This window comes from Gopherus flavomarginatus, assembly GCF_025201925.1.
Source record: "Gopherus flavomarginatus isolate rGopFla2 chromosome 13 unlocalized genomic scaffold, rGopFla2.mat.asm SUPER_13_unloc_2, whole genome shotgun sequence".
NCBI classification, from domain to species: Eukaryota; Metazoa; Chordata; order Testudines; family Testudinidae; genus Gopherus; species Gopherus flavomarginatus.
Window position 1 is genome coordinate 1,669,184 of NW_026114610.1, and position 17,262 is coordinate 1,686,445.

Here is a 17,262-nt window from a genome sequence, read left to right on the forward strand (position 1 = left end):
AAAAACCTAGCGAAGCTGTCCATCAGCTGAAATCAGTTCCAATCCTCTTAGTGTCTAGTTTATGTTTTCATCAATTAAACAAAGGTATCATATGAATGTACATTTGCAGATCCCTCTTCTCTAGGAGCTATGTTGTGCAGAAGAACAAGAACCACATCCAGTTGGGGTTCAGGATTCTGATGTGCAAAGAGCCAACAAATGTTCTGAGGGCTGGAGAAAAATGCCTTCTAGTGAGCTATTGAACGAGCTCAACCTGTTTAGCTTATCAAAAGAAGATTGAAAGGTGACTTCATTGAAGTGTTGAAGGGCCTTAATGGAGAGAAAAGATTGGGTATGAAAGGGCTCTTTAGTCTAGCAGAGAAAGTCATAACAAGACCCAATGGCTGGAAGGTGAAAAGAGACAAATTCATATTACAAATAAGACACAAATATTCAACAGCAAGGATGATTCACCATAGGAACAAGCTACCAAGGAAAGTGGTGGATTTGCCGTCTCCTGATGTCTTTTAATGAAAACTAGATGCCTTTGTGGAATGTGTTTGCCCCCAAAGTAGCTATTGTGTCATACAGGAGGCCTGCGATATGCAGGGGGTCAGGTTAGATGCTCTAATGGTCTCTTCTGGCCATAAAGTTGACTAATTTCTGAAAAACTGAGTATAGCGCTGGGAGCAGCGTCTGATGTATTACTGTCTAGCTGGCTAGCTTCCTAGAACAAACGCTCCTTGAGTAGGGTGATCCACAGGGAGTAGCTCAAACCTCCAAAGTGCCTGGGCAGGGGCAGGACATTATCACAGCAAGGGAGGGGTATGGCAGTGACATCACAAAGGCCTTTTGCAGGACCTCACACTATTGGTCAAAGGTGGTGGGGAGGTGGTGACCTCACAGAAAGATGCAACATCAGCCAGGCAGGACAGGGGCGAAGGGCCGGGGAAACCTCAGAGACCCCTGGGGCTTTGCATCAGCAAGTCTCCTTCTCCAGGTCTCTCTTTGAGGACTGAGAGAGTATTCATGTTCACGGACGTGAGCGCCCGGAGGAACCTCTTTTGAGTTTTCTCCTTCTTTTTTTGTGATTTTACTAGAAAACAGATGTCCCTGTTTAGAAGGTAAGAGCCTCCTCAAGGTTTAAAACCTGTTCAGTCTGATCTCTCTGTTGACAGTTGAAATCTAGGCATGGAAAATACAAGTTTAAGGACGCAGAATTTTATTCTGCACCTGGGATTTTGTCCTTTAGAATCACTGGGACATTAGGGTTTGTCCTTTTCATTTCACCTTTTCCTCCATCCCTCCCTCCCTCCTTTCTCTTTGTCTCTTTCTTCTTTTGTCCTTTCAGCTGTTCCCCTCCCAACACCAGGAGCGGGGTGCATGTGTGTGTGTGTGTGTGCGTGTTGTGGGGGAGTGCTCGGGAGCACATACTGTGGGAGGTCCACCCAGAAATGTGGAGCTGAAATAGTGCTCGGGCAGTGATCCCCACCGGTGACTTGGGCCATCCTTTGGGCTCACTGGTGAAAACCCTCGGCCTCCTGTTCTCAGTCTCTACCCTGATTGGCTGAGCAGGGGGTTATTGACAGGGAGGAGACTCAGGTCCTTGTTGCTCTCTTTGAAGACCAAGGAAATAAGTCAGAACCAGTTATATATTTGATGAATTCTGCTGCTTCAGTGCATTAATAGTCTCTGAGCAGTTCACGATTCTCTCTAACATTGCAGTTCTCCTAAAATACTTGCTGAATAATTACTGTGCAGTGTTGGTCTGCAGCTCATTTGAGAGCACTTTACTCAAGTCAGTCAATGTTTGCAATTCAAGATCTGATGGTTACTTTGAAAATCAGGGCTCTTGGGGTCCTATTCCCAATTCTGCCACTGGCTGGCTGTGTGACCTAAGACAAGTCAATTCTCCTTTCTCAGCCTTAGCTTCTCCCTCTTTCAAGTAGGGATAGTAATGATCCGCTCCTACCTACCTCACGGTGGGTGGAGGATGGGGATCCATTGGAGAGTGTCACTAGGAGTAGTGCATAATATGAGGTGTCCTATCATGTTTACTCAGAGCAGATTATGACATAATAGAATAGCTGAAATAGTCTCTTTTATTTGTATTTTTTCATTTTGAAATTGTTAAGAGCAGCAACTACTTAGCTCAGAGTGAAACATCTTAACTCATGTTTGTAATCTAAGTGTCTCCTCTTTGTGTGCAACGAGGCAGTTTAACACACTCTGACAAACAGGAGATGCTTTTGTTTTGCAACAAAATATTTTTGCAAAGAACTTTCATCCCATTTATTTTGATTTCAAGAAAGAAAGTTGTTTAGTCTGAATGGAATTTTCTGATATAAATGGTTTCAATTAAATTTCTCCACTATCTCAATTCCTGAGCTCTGTCCCTGCCTCTGGGGACAGGGGGTTTGCTGGTTGTTAGAACAGGAGTCAGGACCTGAGGCTTCTCTTTCTGGCTCTGCCACCACCTTGCTATGTCGGCCCTTGGGTAGGTCACTTCCCTTCTCTGGACCTCAGGATCCTCCCCATCTGTCCAATGGGAACAGAGACAGTTCTCGAACTCTGGGCAGTCATTAGCCTGGGTGAGATAAGGGGTGTTAAAACCCTCTGTGAAGGAGAAAGGGGAGTTTCACGGTGTTTAGCACCAAGGAATTCTAAAGTTTGCTAAAATGTCTAGTCTGTGGAAACAAGAAATGGTTGGGGCAAAACTTTTTAACCACTGCCTTTTCTAAAGCCCATTCATGGATGTGTGTCCCTATCTCTTAGGTACCTGGGGTTCCTTGCCAGGAGGAGAGAAGAGGTTCCTGCCTCTGTTTTTGTGGCCTTAACAAACCAGGTGTTGTGCCCCAGTTCTCATCTGAGATCCCTGAAGAAGAACATCTTCCCACCCTTCAACAAGACAGGACCTATCTTTAAAAGGAACAAAAAGAACTCTGAGACTTACTAGCTCGCCTCACTTCCGTAGCTGGAGAGATACTGGAGTACATTCTTAAACTATCAGTTTGTCAGCAGCACCTACAGGATAATTTGGTTCTTAGGACTAGTGAGCATGGATTTGTCAAGAACAAATCGTTCCAAACCAATCCTCTTTCCTTCTTCGGCAGGGTTCTGGGCCTAGTGTAGGTGGGTAAACAATAGATGGGATCTATCTTGGTGTTACAAAGGCTTTTGACACAATCCCGTAGGACATTCTCACAAGCAAACAAGGGAAATGTGGTCTAGATGCAATCAGTGTGATGTGGGTGTAGAGCTGGTTGAAAGCTCAGACTCCAAGAGCCCTTCTCCATGTCTGGCTGTCCAATGGAGAGGGTGTACCTAGTGGGTCCGGCAGGGATCAGTCTGGGTTCCGGTACTATTCAATATTTTCATTACTGATTTGGAAAATGGAGTGGAGAGCATGCTTCTAAAATTTGCAAATGACACCAAGCACTTTGGATCACAGGATTGGAATTCAAAATGCCCTTAACAAACTAGAGAATTGGTCTTCTTGAGCCAAACTCCATGGCTGGGCCCCTCTCTCTAGACTGAGATGAAGTGAAACCCCAGAGCCAAACACTCCTCCTCCTCCTGAGCAGTGCGCTCCAACCTTAAATGGTCAGATGCTGCTTAGCAGTGTCAGAACAGTTTTGTCTGGGAGATTCTCCCAGCACTTTTCAATAGCGGGAAAGTATGAAATCCCATCAATGGAACTCAGGAGTCTTGACTCCCAGTCCCCCAGTCCAGTGTCTCCAGCGAAGCACACTCCCTTACATAGGCAGGGGGAATGGCCATGAGGGCCTGCTTGTAATTTCCAGCTGTGGGAGGGAATGTGCAGCAGTGGTTAGCAAAGGGGCCTGGAAAGAAGGACTGCTGGGTCCTATCCATACTTCTGACACTTGGTGTGACCCTGAGTCAGTAGCTTCCTCTCCCCAGGCTTGTTTCTCATCAGTAGGGTTGGGGTCGCAGTCCCAACAGCCCAGGGGGGTTGGGAGGCTCCAGGAAGGGGTGCAAAGTTCTGGGATTTCAGGATCCCAGAGGCACTGTCACCCCTGCACTAGGGTGATGTTCTGCACCCCCTGCTGCTGGCCAAGTTTCTCCTTTCCCTGGCAATAAGACAGACTCTTGTTTTCACAGCCAACCGATTGCCCAGTGTCATCACTCTGTCTGCTGGGTGGGCAGGGTAACTCCTCAGGTCACCACCCTGCTCTCCAGCCTGTCTTGGGCTTGAAAAGTGAGGAGAAGGGCGAAGGATGACACTGAACATCCTCCATTCATCGCTCCATCACCAGAGTAAGTGAGTGGCATTAGGGTTCCTCAGTGGCATCCCCTGTCTGTCTGGGGAGAGGCAGAAAGAGGGGAGAGAATCTCTCCCAAAGGAGATTGGATTTGCGAACAGCCCCCAGGAGCCCCTCACTCTCAGACTGGGGAGGGGCTTCTCCAGAGCCATCTCCAAATGTTTGGCAAGGTCCCAGCAATGGGGCTCCCATCCATTCCCTTGTGGGAGACTGTTCCTCAGGCTGAGAGTCTCTGAGCTGGGCCAGACCCGGTGAGCTGCTGAGCATGGAAATCAATGGGAAACGAAGGGGCCCTGGCCTTGCTATGTCTAGGGACTTTGAAGTGGGGAATGGTTTCCCAGGAGAAGTCTGGACTCCTGGGTTCTGTTCCTTCTCTAGCCTGGGCAGGGAGTAGGGGGGAGGAAGTGTGAGTGTGTCCTGGGCTGGCAGGAGGCAGCTGCTTGTCCAAAGTGACCAATGGTCTTTGTGACTGACCCCAGTGCTCGAAAAGGACGAGACTACCCGGTTCTTGCAGCCCCAGGGATGACGAGGGGGAAGGTTGAGGGGGAGCAGATCATGCAATGAACTCCTGCCAGTGTGTGTAGCTTGCACTCCCTGCACCCCGTTGGGGGAGAGGAGCTGCTCTGTCTGGGGCAGGGATTGGGAGAGACCAAACAGGCTGGTTAGTGAGAGGCTGCCTTGACCCCAGACTCACGTCTGCTCACCGCTCGGTTCCAGGATGGCCAGGCTCCTGAGGATGTTCAGGAAGAAGGCTCTGCAGGTGGCCCCAGAGCCTGTGGGAAGCAGCTGCCATCTTCCCCAGAAGCGGAGAGGCCCGACCGTCCCCAATGGCGGGGAAGGAGCTCTCGGCCGGGCCAGGAGGTGGAAGTGCCCAGCCTTCTGGAAGAGGAAACCTGCTCCTGGCGCAGGCACCGAGGTGGGAGAGGCACCATCAAGACCAAAATGGAGCTGGGCCAGGATGCAGCTGGGCAGGCAGGACCCAGCCCAGGAGCGGAACCCGGCAGGGTGGTTTTGGGGCTTGTTGTGTGGGCAGCAGCGGCCCCAGGAGCCCAGCCCCGATTTCCAGCAGGAGGCATCGCCCTGCCCAGTCAGTGGGGACCTTCCAGCCTTCCCAGGGCAGGAGGTGGAGGATCCCTCTCCCAGCCCCAGCAGCTCGGCCCGCTTCCTGTGGGACAACAGCAGTGCCTGGAACTTGGACAGCAGCGAGGCCGACGGACGCTTCTACTTTATTCCAGGTGAGGAGCCTGGCTGGGCTCGGAGGGGTAAGGAAGGGGCTGTGACCATTCCGGGCCCAGGCCCTCGAGCAGTGCTATGGGGGTGGGTCCCCAGCTCAGGTGTCTGGCCTGAGCCACTGAACCCCACTGACACTAGATGCTGCCACTTTAATCCTTGATGCGCCATTGGGTTGGGGGGGGTGTGTGGGAGGCACCTCCCAGGGAGTCCAGGATTGTGGGTGGAGGGGTCTCTTTGCTATGGACTCCTGAAGGAGTTGGGGGCTGATGACACTGAGGCTACTTGGAATCAAATACATTTGAGATACAAAGTACATAGCCCATATTCATAACTTCAAATACAAAAATGGTACACACATACAGCCAGCATAATTATAACCAGCAAATCATAACCTTGTCATAGACACCTCACACGACAACCTTTGCACAATATTTGCTGCACATATATAACAGTGGTGGCAACAATGATCCCTACGGTCCCAGTTCATATTAATAACATCACAGAAGGCTATAGAGAAGTGGGAGAGAGGTGTCTTCCAGTCGGCGTGTCTCGTCCGTTTCTCCCTTGCTGCTTGGGCCGAGGTGGGAAGGGAGCGAAACGTCCCCGGCTGAAGGTTTTTTGCTCAGCCTTGAAGATTAAGCCCGACCCCCCGGCATGGCTAGGTCGGGGTTGTCCTGGGCTCTGGGGGCAGAGGGCTGAGCTGGGAGAAGGGGAAGATGAGGGGATTTTGTCTCTGATAGATAAGGGCTTTGTCAGGAGGAAGCTGTAGATCACATGCTGGGGGTGTTAGTGAGATTTGAGCTGGGGTAGCAGCAGCAGGGAAGCAGTGTGTGTGTGTGGGGGGATTCACTTGGTAAAAATGAAACTCCCAAGCCGCTCCCTTTGCTGGAGTAAAAGCCTCTCATTTATCTCCTCAACTCCCCTCCACGAAAATCTCCACCCCTCCCCTGGTGCTGAGAGACCCCCCTTACTCCCATGGAGATTTGTAATTGTTCTAACTCTTCCTTGGATTTGTCCAATTAGTTTTCCCAGAAAAATGATCAAGGACATTTCAAATGAGAAAAACAAATGAAACCAGAGAAACTCCCACCACACACAGTTTGGGTCTGAATTTTTCTACTGAAATTTGGAGATAATAAAACTCCTTCCTCTGTTGGCCAGAAACCAAAGCTAGACCTCCCCTGCTGTGGCTGTGACTTCTGCTACCAAACCACCAACGCACTGACTCCTCTTGTGAGACATTTCTCTGCACAATACTGCTGCTATTCCAGTTATTGACTCCAGGAAACATTTTCCTTAGCCTGGTTCCGTGTGTCACTGGTTTCTATAGCAAAGGTCAGTCCCTGGCCCTGTGGTCCAGACATCCTCATTCACATCAGGCTTCAAGTTGAGAATAATTTCCTATTCCCGCTCTGTGGGAGGGGAGACTTTTAAACGCGCTCTCTGTGCGACCGCACATTGCTAAGCAAAGAGAACAAACCCAAATACCCCGCTGTGCTTTGGGAGCCAGGTTTGCGGTGGGAATTCTGTAGTTCAGATGACTTCACTCCTGGGGATTGTGATCCTTTACCAGTTTCTCTGGCATTGGGGCACCTTTATGCTTCAGCTGTGATGGCTGAGTGGTTAAAGTGTTGGAGTTGAAATCCAAAAGGGTTCTCCTGTGCAGGTTCAAATCTTGCTCACAGCGAGGCCTGTGTTCTAGCCAGTATCTTATCCGGGCAATACTTCTGTACAACCCCCTGAGACACTCTCAAGTCTCTCCCCACCCCAAGTAAATCCTCTTCTGCTCCTTTCATAGAGATGCCTGGGACACCACCTCACACTGTGTCCCTGAGGGGTCAGGCAAACTCTCAGCGCCTGTAGCCTCTGCCACTCACCTAGTGCCCCATAGATCAGCCATAACCCTGGTTCTGCTCCTCTCTCTAGTGTGTGAAAGGAGCCAAGTCAGTGACTCCATGGGATTTGTCTCAGACCCCTCTAGGGCCAGCCCTGAAGGGAAGCACTGACTATTACAGTGACAATACAACTGACCATCATTGCAGGGAGACTGAGGGAGAACCGTACTCATCAGGTCTCTTCTCTCCCCTAAGGTGAGCCAGACACTGCTCTCTCCTGACTCTCACTCTAGCAGCTGGACACTAAGGAGCCATTTCCCCACAGGAAGTGCATTGAGTGCCCCTGTGGTGCTGGGGTGGGGGGGGTGGCACTGCTGCTGGCTCTGGGGCTGGCAGGGGGGTTGATGTCTGCACAGTATCTCAGCTGCCAGACCAGAGGGGACACTTGGGACCTTACCAGACTGTCTCATTGAAGACGGGGGGTTGACAGACCAATACAGATGCTCTCCAGAGCACGGAGCAACATCTGCCCATGCAGCCAGGAAATGAGCATTTCTCACAGCCTGGAGCCAAGGGTGAGGTGGCAGCTACTGTTCCAGCTCCTGGGGGACAGGCCCTGTCAGCCAACAGACACTTCTTACTCACCACAGCTAAGGGCGCCGGGTTCCTCCAGTGGGGGTGTGAAGCAGCCATTCTTTTCCTGTCCTTTTTGTGTGCCACTGCTGACAAAAACATCCCAGACAGAGAAGCAACAGGCCAAAATACTGTCATGCAAGTGCCAAAGTAGCTCAGTTGGGAGAGAGTTAGACTGAAGATCTAAAGGTCCCTGGTTCAATCCCGGGCTTTGGCAAGCCCTGTCATTATGCTTTGTGCAGAGATGGCTTGCCCTCTGGGAGCACAGCAGTGCCTGCACCCAAGGTGAGTTCCTGACCTTGGGACCTGCAGTAGGAAAACACAAAAGGGGCTTACTGCCCCTAGTTGGCCCATCTGACCTTTAATGATGAGAGTTGTCTTTCCCAACGTGGTGGGAAGAAAGTGAGGCAGGGCAGCCCTCAGGAATGGTGCCAGAGGGCTGCTAAGCAGGGTTTGGGGATGAATACTCCTCTGTGCAGCTGAGCAAGAGCAGTACCAGGGAAGGGGCATCTTTAAAAGTGATCCCACACAATAGTATAATATCTATTACTATTGTAGTATTATTACTGCTCATATTGTAGCTCATATTGTATTCATTATAAAATACTACTGTTTGTATTCTCAATTTATTTGTGTGAATGAGGAATGTATGCATCAGGAGAAGATAAAGGTGTGAAGGCCATTGTTATAGCCAGAGTCAAGGAAGAAATAGTAAAGAGACTTAAAGAACATCAAAGAATCACCAGGCACTGCTCATTACCCCGACGGCTGTTAAACTGTCTGGCATCTCAGAATGGATACATGCTTCGCCGTGTAAAAATGCACCACCCCCAGTGAACCAATCATCACTTCAGGACCACGCAGAGTCAATTGTGACTCCAGAAGAAGACATAGAGGAACAGCCTGCAATACCTTACAATCTACTTTCTCATAAGGGTTGCCAGAAGCAGATGACAACCTAAAACAAGGCCCAAGAAGAAGCAGTAGTGAGCCTAGCGCCTGCTGCCTGGTGGACATAAAACTGTGACTGCAGTTTCCTCAGTTGAGGTTGTCAGAACCAGAAGGGCCCTGCCTCCAACATACGCCTCTGGTGGTGCCTGTTCGTCAACTGCTGGTGTCTTAAGGTCTGGGGAGTCCACAATGACAATTCTTTTATCCAGCAGCAAGTTTGGATAGCTCAGACCCTTATTATTTCTAAATGCTGGGTCTGCAGCAACATCCCAGCCCACTCTCAAACTGGTGTTCCTGTCCTGGCTATCCCACTCAATTCCCCAGACCTCACTGGAGGGCCTTGTCCATTTAACACAATATGGAACAGTAATGACACCTGGAAAGAGGCTATTGGCAGTTCCTTTTTCCCGCTTGGGAGAGTAATACACCAGGCAAAAAGGCTCCTGAGGTTACAACCAGCAGTTAAAATAATGGCAAATAAAACCGGAGAAAGTTTAAGAGCCCTGGCCAAAGAAACAGGGGCGATCCAACAGGTGGCCCTCCAAAACCATCAGGCATTAGACATAGTGCTGGCGGCCAAAGGAGGGACCTGTGCTCTCACTGGAAAACAATGTTGTCTGTTTGTACCTGATGATAGCAATGAGGTAATAGATCACGCTAGCCACTTAGAACAAATCGCATATCTTCCCCAAGTAGAGCTGAGTTCTTTATGGAAGTGGCTAAGTAACCTGTTCAATTTCTCTGGCATAGGAAACTGGTTGTTTCAGGGAGCCCTAACTATCCTCTTTGGAATCTTAGTGATTTTTGTATGCTTTCAGTTAATCTCCTGTTGTATCCAGAATTGTGTCACCCAGGTGACTGCCCCAAACCAGAGTGCTAATATGATGATTTTGAATATCGCTGATGAACAAAGAGATAAGGAACGGTTAATTTGTGGAATCCAGTAATTGTTGGTCATGGCATGCGCTTGACCGAAAGGAGGGATTGTGAAAGTAGAATGAATTATATTGTGAAAATAGAAAGGATTAAAGAAATGCTGTCTGTACCTTTAAGCAAAATTGTTGGAATGCTGCAATCCAGGTGTCAGGAATACAGACATTAACATAGAACAATTGCACCGTTTAAGGGCAATTGGTGAAGTATTAGCCTTAGATGGATAAGAGTTAGTAAGGAAGTAGGATATGCATGCTGTGCCTCAGGTGAATTTTACTGTTTTGCCTTCTTTGTCCCTTTGTCTAATTCCCGCTCTTTTATCTGTATAAATAAGATAGCTTGTGTCTTGCATGGTGCTCACATTATTTGGATGTTATTAGCAGAGAGCTGTGCTAATAAAACAGTGTGGTCTGACAAACTGTGGCCTTGGCTACACTGGCACTTTACAGCGCTGCAACTTTCGCGCTCAGGGGTATGAAAAAACACCCGTCTGAGCACTGCAAGATACAGCGCTGTAAAGCCTCAGTGGAATCAATGCCGCAGCGCTGGGAGCGCAGCTGCCAGCGCTGCAAGCTACACCCGTAGAGGATGTGGTTTACGTGCAGCGCTGGGAGAGCTCTCTCCCAGTGCTGGCGCTCCGACCACACTCACACTTCAAAGCGCTGACGCGGCAGCGCTCCCGCAGCGCTGCCGTTTGAAATTTCAAGTGTAGCCATACCCTGTGAGTCCTGAGTCTCACTTTGACAGGAGCGGATGTTCAAGCGGGGGCAGGGCGCTGCCTCCCCTCCCCAGCTCTGCGAGGGGACTGGGCAGCGGTCGTTACTGCGGGGGTGGGGCATTGGGTTCCTTTCCCAGCTCTGTGAGGGGACTGGGGAGCAGATGATCCTGTGGGGGCGGGGCGATGGGTTCCCTCCCCAGCTCTCCCAGGGGACTGTGAGCGGCCGTTCAAGTGGGGGTGGGGCTCTTCCTTCCCTCCAGGCTGTGCAAGGGGACTGGCGAGCGGTCGTTCCTGCGGAGCCGGGGCGCTGCTTCCCCTGCCCAGCTCTGTGAAGGGACTAGGGAGCGGCCATTCCTGGGGTGGCGCAGTGCTGCCTTCCCTCCCAGGTTCTGCCAGGGGACTGGGGAGCGGCCGTTCCAGCAGGGGCGGGGCGCTGACTTCCCTCCCCAGCTTGGCGAGGGCCCTGGGGAGTGGCCGTTCCTGAGGGGGAGGGGCACTGGGTTCCCCCTCAAGCTCTGTGAGGGGACTGAGAAGTGGCCATTCCTCCGTGGCCGGGCTCTGCCTTCCCTCTCCAGCTCTGCGAGGGGAATGGGCAGCGGATGATCCTGTGGGGGTGGAGCGATGGGTTCCCTTCCCAGATCTGTTTGGGGTCTGGGCAGCGGCCGTTCAAATGGGGGTGGGGCTCTTCCTTCCCTCCCAGCTCTGCGAGGGGACTGTCAAGCGGCCATTCCTGCGGGGGTGGGGCGCTGCCTCCCCTTCAAAGTTCTGCGAGGGGACTGGGTTGAGGCCATTCCTGCTGGGGCGAGGCTTTTCCTTCCCTCCCCGGCTCTGCCAGGGGACTGGGGAGCGGCCGTTCCTGAGGGAGAGGGGTGCTGGGTTCCTCCCAGGCTCTGTGAGGGGACTGGGAAGCGATCGTTCCTGTGGGCAGGGGCACTGGGTACTGGGTAGCGGCCACTCCTTCAGGGGCACAGCTCTGCCTTCCCTCTCCAGCTCTGTGAGAGGACTGGGTAGCAGCTGTTCCTGCGGGGGCATGGTGCTGCCTTCCCTCTCCGGCTCTGCCAGGGGACTGGGAAGTGGCCGTTCCTGCAGGGGCACGGCTCTGCCTTCCCTCTCCACCTCTCGGAGGGGACTGGGGAACTGCCGTTCCAGTGGGTGCGGGGCACTAGGTTCTCTCCCCCGCTCTACATGGGGACTGGGGAGCAGCCGTTCCTGCGGGGGCAGGGCGCTGCCTTCCCTCCCCAGGTCTGCGAGGGGACTGAGGAGTGGCCGTTTCACCGGAGGCAGGGTGCTGGGTTCCCTCCCCAGCTGTGCGAGGGGACTGGGGAGCGGCCGTGTGACGGTGCTGCTCACGGGAGCCAGCTGAGGTCACTCAATCAGGGTGAACTGCAAACAAAACAGGGCAGCCAAATCCCAAACGCTGGTGGTTATTCCAATACTTAGATTTACCAACCAGCAGAAAACAGCTTCTATAGTACCTCACTGGTTACTTAAAAGTTTAAACCACGCAGTTCCCTTAAAGTGCCCTGCCCCAGGCCTCCATCCAGACACACCTGTCAGATATGATGATGATTCCTGAAAATCTTACTTCATCATATAAAAGAAAAGGTTCTTCCAATCCCAAAGTATCAGCCACATACCCAGGTTCAACTATAACTTAGATCTCACCCAAAATACACTCTATAGCCAATTCTTATTAATTAAGCTAAAATGTATTAAAAAAATAAAGGGAAAGTGTTGGTTAAAATATCAGTATACAGACAGACTTGATTTCAATTCTTGAGGTGCAGATACATAGCAGAGGTGAGCTTGTAGTTGCCAAGAGTCCTTTTAGAAATTGTCTACAGGTTATAGCCCAATTTCCATATTCAGGGTGGCTCCAGTCAATGACTGGGGATCTCAATCCTTATGCTTTAAGGTTTCCCCATGTTGAAACCCAGAGCAGATCTGAGATGAGAAGGATCGTGTCTCAGGCTTCTTATACATTTCCAACAGCCTTTTGGCCTGAGAAATCAATAGGCTTAACTCCTTCTTCCAAACATCCTGCCAATTAGCGCAGAGTAATTTATCCATTAAACAGTTCAGATACAGGTTACCATAACCTTCAAAGAGACATATAGACAATAATACTATTTCACTCGGTATCATCATAAATGCTAATATTCCTTTTTTGATCTTTGAATTAAAACTACAGCAATAGACAAGACTTGTTTGCTTAGATCACAAGCCCTGAGCAAACATCTGCCCTTCTACCTCTGACAATGCAGACTTGCATTTCAAAGCTCTGTTCATTTACAGATCTTCCTAACCAGTCCGTAATGTTCACCCACGGGTCAGGTCAGTCGGTGAGGTGAGGTAATTAACTCTTTCTGGCCCTGTCACCTTTCAATGAGATATTATAGTACACTCATAACGTCACAACCCTGCCCCCGCTGGAGTCTCCACTCCCCAGGGCCGTGCTAGAGCTGGGGATGGAAGCCAGCGCCCTGCCCCCGTTCAAACCATCACTCCCCAGGCCCTTCCCAGAGCTGGAGAGTACAGCCAGTGCCCCTCCCCCACTGGAACCGCCACTCCTCTCCCAGAGCTGGGGAGGGAAGCCAGCGCCCTGCCCCCTCTCGAAACGCCACTCCCCAGGCCCCTCCCCTGCTAGAACAGCCACTCCCTAGGCCCCTCCCAGAGCTGGGGAGGGAAAACAGCGCCCCTCCCCCACATGAACGGCCACTCCCCAGATCCATACCAGAGCTGGGGAAGGAAGGCAGCACCCTGCCCCCGCTAGAACAGCCACTCCCTGCTCCCTTCCCAGAGCTTTGTAGGGAAGCCAATGCCCTGCCCCTGCTGCAACCGCAACTCCCCAGGCCCCTCCCAGAGCTGGGGAGGGAAGCCAGCGCCCTGCCCCCACAGGAACGGCCACTCCCTAGTCCCCTGGCAGAGCTGGGGAGGGAGGGGAGAGCCCCACCCCCGCAGGAACAGCCACTCCGCCTTCCCCTCGCAGAGCTGGGGTGGGAAGGCAGCACCCTGCCACCACAGGAACGGCCGCTCCCCAGTCCCCTCACAAAGCTGTGGGAATAACCCAGCGCCCAACCCTCGCACGAATGGCCGCTCCCCAGTCCTTTCGCAGAGCTGGGGAGGGAACACAGCGCCCCACCCCCAGAGGAACGACAGCTGCCCAGTCCCCTCACACAGCTGGGAGGGGAACCCAGTGCCCCGCCGCAGCAGGAACAGTCGGTCGCTCCCCAGTCCCCTCGCAGACCTCAGGAAGGAAACCAGAGCCTCGCCCCCGCAGGAACGGCCACTCCCCAGTCCCTTGGCGGAGCTGGGGAGGGAACCGAGCGCCCCACCCCCGTAGGAATGGCCGCTCCCTAGTCCCCTCACAGAGCTCGGGAGAGAACACAGCACCCCGCCACCGCAGTAATGGCTGCTCCTCATTTGCCTTGCAGAGCTGGGGAGGCAAGGGTGCGACCCGCCCCCGCTGCAACGGCAGCTCTGCAGTCCCCTCGCAGAGCTAGAAGTGGAAACCAGCGCCCCGCCCCAGCGGGAATGAGAGCTCTCCAGTCCTCTCGCAGACCTTCCTTTAAATGCCATGTGGGCAAGAGGAGGAGCTGCAGCTACAGGGACCAAAGTTGTGGACATCAGATGAAGCAGCAAGAAACCCAACCATCAGGTCAACCCGCAGGAATCTCTAGCCAGACTGTTACCTTCTAGAACCCCACCCTGTAGCGGCCAGCTGGACCAAAGACCTATCTCCAGTGGGCATCAGTGACCCACGAGAAGGAGAAAAAAATCTTGCTGAAGTTTACCCAGGTAGAAGATAACCATATGCATTGAGCTCCAAGGATTTGCCTCAAACTACAATATCGCCTAGAGGTCCAACTGAGAGTTGAACTCAGATTCCAGGATTCAAAGTCCTGAGTGCTGCTCATTACACCATGGAACTTGCTGCTATTTTATTTTCTAGACTCCTATGTCTCTCAGCTGGCTGGTTTGCACTCTGCACTTACTGCTTCCCACCAGCAGCTTCCTCTTGCAGGACTCTCTCTCCTCCTCCAGTGACTGTGGTCCTGCACTATGGGATCCATGGGTCCTGCCCTGAGTCCCCACATCCCCCTGCTTGGTCTCCATTCCTTGCAGGCTGCAAAAATGTCAGGGAAGGCCGCCCCTCCCTTCACTCTGTGCTCCCGCTCATATCAGCCAGCTGCAGACTCATCTCCTGGAACTCGGGCAGCTGTCACTTGATCCGGTTGTACAGTCACAGGATGACTGGCTCTGCAGCCTGGATGCTCTTGTGGAAATCCCACAGGCGACACTGCAGGACTTGACACCACTGGTTTCTTTGATGTTGCGGTGTTTGCCTGACCGCTGGAACAAAGCCACTAACTCCTCCCTCACCAACTCCTGTCAATCCCTCTGGTTGCCATAGAACCCTCTGATGCTTTCCTGTTATGCCAACACCGCTTCACCCCCGCAGGAATGGCCGCTCCCTAATCCCCTGGCAGAGCTGGGGAGGGAAGCCAGAGCCCCGCCCTCACAGGAACGGCCGCTCCCCAGTAATCTCACAGAGCTGGGGAGTGAACTCAGCACCCCGCCCCTGCAGGAGTGGCCGCTCCCCAGTCCCCTAGCAGAGCCTGGGAGGGAAGGTATCGCCCCGCCCCCGCAGGAACGGCCGCTCACCAGTCCACTGGCAGAGCTGGGGAGGGAACCTAGCGTCCTTCTCCATCTCAAACAGCCACTACCCCGTCCCATCGCAGAGCCGGGGAGGGAAGGCAATGCCCTGCCCCCGCTGGGACCCCCGCTCCCCAGTCCCCTTGCAGAGCTGTGAAGGGAATACAGCGCCCCACCCCCGCTGGAACAGGCTCTCCCCAGTCCCCTGGCAGAGCCTGGGAGGGAACCCAGCGCCCCTCCCCCACAGGAATGGCCGCTCCCCAGTCCCCTGGCAGAGCTGGGGAGGGAAGCCAGCACCCCGCCCCCGCTCCTACTGCCACTCCCCAGTCCCCCCCCAGCCATTGGGGTGATCTGCAGAGGGATACCTCTTTGGAGAAGCTGAGGGAACTTGCTGGCCACAGCGCTGCAAACCCCCTTGGGGAAGGCTGCAGGGACAGAGTCCTGTGGGAGAAGGGATTCCTGTACTGGGAATGGGCTCCCCAATGGGAAGTAAAACTTGGGGGAATCAGGAGGCAGCTGTTGATGCCCCAGGAATCCACAGGGGTTTTTCCCTTTTGAGCTGCTGGATGGGAGGAGAGTGAGGGGACCCCTGAACCTGGAAGGGGAGGATTGGGAGGAGAAGGGGGAAGACCCACTGGGGGATCTCTTCCCTGAGGTGGGACCCAGTCTCCCCATCAGGTGTTCCCTGTTCAGAGTCACTGGAAGAGCAGCCCAGAACCTGGAGAGAGAGGTCAAGGACATGCTGGCTTTAGATGTGATCCCGCCATTCAACAGCCCATTGGCCTCACCCGCGTGGCTGATCCCCAAGGGAGACAGGATGATCTGGTTTAGTGGGGACTATCGAAAGCTTAAAGCCATCACAGTGTCCAATGCCTACCCCATCCCTGGGCCTGGGGAGATTCTAGAGAAGCTGATGGGGATGGAGAACATGGCCCTGACATACGATGACGTGTGTCTTTAGCCAGACCTGGGAGGAACAGGCGTCCCAGGTGAAGAGGGGGCTGGGCTGCCTCAAGGAGGCAGGACTGACGGTAATAGCTGAAAAGTGTAAGGTGGGGATGGCAGAGGTGTTGAATCTGGGCCCATAGGTAAGAAGCGGCTGCCCAAACCCAAAGCTGGCCAAAAGCAAAGAGGGGGGGGCTCTTAACCAAGAGAGCCTGAATCGCAGCCCAGAGTGCTGGGAAAAGACTCAATCCCAGTTTGAACCCCAGGGGTATTAGGGTGGCAAAAGGGTTCAGGCTGCATAATCCTTCCCACATGCGGCCTGCTAGTGCCATCAAGCACACCCAACCTAAGACTCCCCCTGCTGATCACCGCCCCTTGCAGAAACCCCCCCGCCAGCACCTCTCAGACTTCCCCCGCTCATTCCTTTCCCCTGCAGGGACTCCCCAGCCAGCCTCTCTCAGACCCCCCTCCTGCTCACCCCACTGCAGGGACCACCCAGCCAGCGCCTCTCAGACCCCCCCGCTCATCACCTCCCCCCGCAGATACCTCACAGACAGCGCCTCTCAGACCCCTGCCCCCCGGCACCTTCCCGCAAACTCTCGTGTCCCACACCCTCCCCCGCGTGTCCCACCCCTCCCTGGTCCACCTCACCCCCAACCCCATCTGCGTCCAAGTGCCTCCCACCCCACGTCCCGCCCCCCTGGACCTGTGACATGCCCCCTGTCCGCGTCCGACCTGCCCCGTTGCCCCGTGACTTGCCCAACCCCAGAGTCCAACCGCCTCCCGACCCACATCCCACCCCTTCAGGTCCAACCACCCTGCATCCCACAACCCCAGATCCGATCAGCCCCTGCGTCCCACCCCCCCTCGCATCTGATCGTCCCCCGTCCCCCCGTCCTGATCCACACTCCCTTCAAGTACGTTCTGTCACGGACTCACAGATCATGCCCACCTGTGGCCCTGTGTTCTCCATGGGGTGTGTCCCTTTCAGTGAGACAGCCCTTCTCGAGGTTCCACTCTCACTCTGGGTCAGGCCCCTCAACATCCTGGAGCCGCACCTCTCTGAGCCTTAGCAACGTCTGTCTCTGTTGTGGGC

General features: G+C 53.4%; 2 protein-coding genes and 2 non-coding genes across 4 annotated transcripts in view; 3 read left to right on the forward strand and 1 right to left on the reverse strand.

The window, feature by feature from the left end:
* LOC127041337 (translation initiation factor IF-2-like) overlaps positions 1 to 1,472 on the forward strand; it is a 126,328-nt gene extending 124,856 nt beyond the window's left edge. The window contains exon 2 of the mRNA XM_050935572.1: positions 1,451 to 1,472. The gene's annotated coding sequence lies outside the window, so the exon portion shown is untranslated. The remainder of the gene's footprint in view (positions 1 to 1,450) is intronic.
* The window catches only part of LOC127041343 (zinc finger protein 551-like), an 804,136-nt gene that overhangs the window by 147,193 nt on the left and 639,681 nt on the right, over positions 1 to 17,262 (reverse strand). The gene's annotated exons all lie outside the window — the stretch shown is intronic.
* On the forward strand, positions 7,101 to 7,182 carry TRNAS-UGA (transfer RNA serine (anticodon UGA)). The gene has a single exon. It is a non-coding gene; the product is annotated as a tRNA-Ser (tRNA).
* On the forward strand, positions 8,108 to 8,180 carry TRNAF-GAA (transfer RNA phenylalanine (anticodon GAA)). Its single transcript has one exon. It is a non-coding gene; the product is annotated as a tRNA-Phe (tRNA).